Below are 5573 nucleotides of genomic sequence, written 5' to 3'. Positions count from 1 at the left end.
GGCTACACTGGAGATGATTCTGAAATGGCCCAAAAGCTAGGGGTAGCATTATAAAGACCCCTTCGGTTCTACTGCTACTCTGTAAGCATCAGGCTTATACCACAGGGCAGGAGATTTAAGTGTAGCATGTAAAAATAAGAAAGCCATTGAATAATTTTAAAGCAGAAAAGCTAAGGAATCAAACTGGACAAGGATGTTCACTGAAGCCCTAGTTATAGAAGAGAAAAATGGAAACAAGCAAGATGTCCATCCACATGGACGTGATAAATCATAGCACGTACACACAAAGGAATACTGTGCAGTAGCTGAAAGAACAAACGCCACACGCACTGTCATGAAAATATCCACAGTACAGTAAGTGCAACCATACACTGGACATTCCCTACCTGACCTATCGCCCTGCTCTGCCCATGCCTGCTGACTGCCTACTACAGTTTGAGCATTTACTTCATGCCAGGCACTTAACACATTCAATCATCATTTGATCCCTATGACCACATCGTGAAGTAGGGGTGTGTGTTTTCTACTTGAGAGATGAGGAAAACGAAACTCCCAGAAGCAATGTGCCCAAAGTCAGCTAGCCAGAGGCAACGTCTTAGGCTGCGTGCATGATCGTAGTCCCTGTTCATAACCCATTTGGCTGAGTCAGGAGTGCGCAAAGCAGGACTGATTCAGAACTCGCTGTGTGGTTGGGGATGAGCTGCCAAACTAACCCTTGCATCTCAATTCAGGTATCCTTGAACAAAGACAATCCTCCATTGTCCACTATACCAGTGAACGTTAGTGAATAAAAGGTGACCTCCCACCCAGAGAAAATGGAAAATAATACTGAGAATGGAAGTCACAGATGGAAATCCAGAGCATGGACTGTATTATTTTCAACTGAGGATTTCCTTGACTCCCTTAAAATTGTGTGTGCAATTACCTAAGTTTGGAAGTAAGTTACCTAAACTAGAACATAAATGTCTTTTAGTCCCAGAGAAGTTCGGCACTGGGACGTGTATAACTGAAAGCAGTGTGGTCTTAAAGAATGTAGGTAAAGACTGTGGGTGTTCATTTCCAATTCTCTAGTAATTAGAGTTGGGTTTGCATTTTGGTCACCCCAGGCTATTTCCGTACCATATGGGGGAACTACTAAGCTGAACGAAAGCTTCACAACATAGTCCTGTGGGTGCCCAAGACCACAGGCACCAGGGTTTCCAGTTACATTGTTGGGAGTAACATGCCAGACTGCCTCAATCCCAGATTGGACGCCTGTGCCTTCACTTCATAAAAGTAAGGAAAGCCCCTATTGGCAAAATGTCAAATTGAGATTGCTAACCAATCTATAGATTCATTATTGTTACACACAGTTTTAAGATTGTCTGCAATACGGTTGTTCTCCTTGGACACCATGAGTCTTTTGCTCTTGTGAACCAAATTGTCTAAAGCTGAGAAGGCACAGACAGCCATTAGGAGGACTGAGGTCCTCCCATCCATTGTCTTTCCAGGAAACCATGAACTTGACTGGAATGATACAGGACTACCTACAGCTGGTTAATTCTCAGAGTGAATTTCAAGTTTGTTGTAAGTGAAATCATAACATCCCCTGCATCAATATTCCTGACACACCTAATTTAGGGAAATAGGGAGATAAGAAGAAAGAGGATGCAAGAAAGCACTTAATAATGGGCTGCTAGAGACAGGAACACAGCAGATTTTCAGAACAGATAATAAACTGGCTCCCCTACATTCCTTAGAAGTAATTTTAGCTGCCAACCAGTACAGGGAAATGTTTTATAGACACTCGAATCCAAGAAAAATCATTTTGCTCTACTGTGCTCAGGTGCTGCTTCTGTGGAATTCACTTCCTGCCAGAAAATACGCTAGATGGTGGGAACATCAAGGTTTTGTCCCTTTTCCCAGTAAACTGTGAGAGGTGCACACAACTCTAACTGATAACCCCTTAATTTAAAATGGGGATGGCTTCTCCTTAAGGTCCTGGGCCACATGTGTCCTGAAGGCCTTTGTAGGTCAAAGAATCCTAAGGTTGGGAAACTGATTTAAAAAGGAAACCGTAAAAGGAGCAGCCGCTCTATGGTGAGGAAAACCAGGACGAAGGTCTACAGAGACATGAATAACTTTGTGCCAGTGACTCAATACCTCATTTATATACAGTATTATTTTTTGTAATCTTAGAAATATTTTATTGTGTTTTATTGAAATATAATTGACACTTAGTATTATATTAATTTCAGGTATACAACGTATCGATTCGACAGCTGCATACTCATACACTGCAAAATGACCGCCACAAAAAGTCTAATTAAAACCCGTCACCTTATGTAGTTACAAATACTTTTTTGTGTGTGATGAGAACTTCTAAGATCTACTCTCTTAGCAATAGAAAAATGTTTAAATTAACTATCAGAATAGCAACTTTAGCAACTTGAAAATGGCAAGAATTCCAGGCATGATTGCCCCTCACCAGGGCATAATAAATTTCCCCACTCACACGCCATTTGCTGAAAAGCAGAGTAAAAATGGTGGCCCTAAAAATAAAAATTAGAAGTAGAGCTCACTGTGAGGACAGTCGGGGGCAGGGGCTGCCGGGAGATGAGACGGAGAACGTGGGAGCGGTAAGGGAGCACGGAGACTTTCTCACCGCTCCCGAGGGAGACGTAAAATACTTGATTAGAGGACAACGGACATTTCAGGCTTGACTGCCAAGGCTGCCTTTGAGTTACAGATAACGACCACAGCCTGGCTAGCTACCTCTGCTTAAACTCTGAAACAAGCAACAGTGTAATCCGTGGTTGGTAAATGTAAGATGCCTTTGGGTCTTGATATGAGAAAAATGCCACATATCCAGATGAAGTCATTTTCTAATGCAAACAAAGATATTTTATAGTATAAGAAAATGTTTAAAAGATAGCAAAATCACTGCCAATAGGTGGAATTAGGTACCACATAATGAATTTCATAAGAATGGAAATTCAGCACTATAAATTGAATAAATTGAAGCACTTCAATAAATTGAAGAATATGGTTTGTTGACTCCTGTTTAAAAGAGAGCGAAAGGTGTTGCAATAAATGAGATCCACAAACTTCCTTGAGTGTTGAGATGCAAATAAGAAAAGCTTAGTCTGGGAATCTTACATTCTATTTTTCTCACCTGGGAATCATAACAAGAATCAATATGGGACCATCTTGAAAGCCGTGTAGCTCAGTTGGTTAGAGCATTATCCAGATAAGCCAAGGTTGCAGGTTCAATCCCCAGACAGGGCACATACAAGAATCAACCAATGAAGGCATCACTGAGTGGGTCAATGGGATATGCCATAGCCGGGCTCACTCTACTCATTAAACAGAGTACCATGGGCAGCTTTGGAACACTGTGTCTTTGGGTGGAAAGATCTTTGCTATTATCAGCCATTCCTGGGTGGTTCTGGGGAGAAGAGGGCTGTCTTTTTCCCCCCTGAATAGAACAAATGGTCTTGTAACATGAAATGAAAGAAGAAAGATTCCCTCAGGACAGAGGCATTTCAAAATCATTCCAAAATGGATTTCTTTAGTTATTTTTGTTGGTTTACACTGCTTTATTTCTCAAAAACTTCTTTAACTCTGAAATTCAGCATCAATCATCACACATGTGTAAGTCTCTGTCACTTTGTAAAATGAAGAGAACGCCATTTCCTCTGTCTGATGGGAGAAGCCAATGAAAAGATGCACTCAAGTGAATCTCGGGAACGGTAATATTGGTCACGTTCAACAAATTATTTATACAGGCACTGAATAATGTTTTGTCTATCAATGAGAGATTCTTGAGATACAGATCCAACTTTCAATCATGCAAAACATATTTTATATATGTCTTTTTAACAAATGGAAGCCAATGTATTGAGAATCACAAAAATCGGACTCTTGCAATGGCAGAAGCAAAATATCATTTGGAATAGGTTATTAAATGCCATGGCAACACACAACATGAATCCTCAGCTTCCTAAATCCCATCCCAGACTTCAACTTGTAAACAGTAAAAATTATGCAGGATGAGGGATGGTGGTTGTCCCTGAAGACCACAGAAACTCCGGTTTCCCATCGGAGATGTCAAGAGACCAGGCATTTTTAAGAAAGTACGTATGTACAAGAAACCAGTATCAAATTCACATCTAAAAATTATAACCCTAAGGAAAAATCAACTTTATAGATTTGAGGAAAGTATAATTTATTTTTATGACACAGTTTCCCAGGAACTTAATTCTCGTTGAAGGATGTTTGCGAAGCTGTTTGCCCAGTAAACCAACCTCCACCCACCAGCAGTGCAGCTTCCGTGGCTCTAGTTTTAAATTAGATTCTCCTCAGAGATACTGACAATCCTACTGAATTGCTAAGGGGAAGCGATTCCCAGGGCCCCGTCTGTGTTTCGGCGGAAAGGGTATATCAATGACATCTTGCTGGGAACTTTGGTAACTACATTTCTTCATGAGTAGTTAAAATTCTGCCACTCAGTGGTCAGAATTATTGCCGGAAACCCTAGGATTTAGGAACGGGGTGGGGGGAGAGAATTTGCTCACGTCCGAAAATGCATTTTACTTGGTATGCATGTTTTCTTCTAGTATTCTAGGGCTTTATTCTGGCATTCCAGGGCCAAAGACTAGCTACTGTAAGTCTCTCTTCTTTCAGGCCTAAACAAGGCCTGAAATGCTAGAGGGAAGGCTTTCCAAGTAAGGAATCCAAACCTGCAACACTGAATTAAACTTTGCCCAGAGGGCTTTGCCGCAGCCTTGATGAACACTCTGATAGTACTGTTAGGTTAAAAGGCTTGACTTCCTCTCTTGTTTTCCTTTCTTTGTCTGTATCTTTCTTTTAGGTCCAACTTAAAAATAAGCATTTTTTTTAGCTAAAACTTCTGGATAAAGTCAGGGTAGGCCCAGTACTCTCTGTGCTCTTTCATCCTTAACAGTTGAATCTCAAATGTCATGAACTAGAACTCACTTAGCTTGGATAATGGAAATTCTAGATCTCTTAATCCTGACCTCAAAGTCCCTGCCTCTTTAGAAAATGCATTTTATGTAAACACTTGCACACTAGCAGCTGCCCGAGGATATGGGTCTGTTTTTCATCCTGTTCTGTTCTAGTCTCTTTAGTGCTTAAGAAGTCACCAGTTAAGAGAAGGTCTTTGAACACAGAATCAAGTTCTCATGTAGACACTCATTTGTTCTTTTAACCTCTTTGGCGATGTACTTTTGTACATGTGCACTACCTTCGAGCATGGGTTGTTATAAACTTTTCAGGCCTATAATACCATTCCCATGCTAGCTCCAACGTCAGCTCTTCGGTTCAATCCTTTTCAAAGACTTTCCCTACCATCCTCTGCCTTATAATAGTAGGAAGGCTTAGGATCACATAAATGTTTTTCAGGTGTCTTTTCAAATCCTTGCTTTTCTTGGGAAATCACACAAATATCACCAGTGTTCATTAACCCCCCTGGTCCTGATTTGGGAGGACTTTTTAAATACTGTGCAATACTTATGTTTCTGAAAAGTAGTTGAATATAGTTAATAATGTGGTATTGTCCATTTGAAAGTTGC

Source organism: Phyllostomus discolor, chromosome 8, assembly GCF_004126475.2.
Source record: "Phyllostomus discolor isolate MPI-MPIP mPhyDis1 chromosome 8, mPhyDis1.pri.v3, whole genome shotgun sequence".
In the NCBI taxonomy this organism is placed as follows: Eukaryota; Metazoa; Chordata; class Mammalia; order Chiroptera; family Phyllostomidae; genus Phyllostomus; species Phyllostomus discolor.
Note: the sequence above shows the minus strand (reverse complement) of the source record.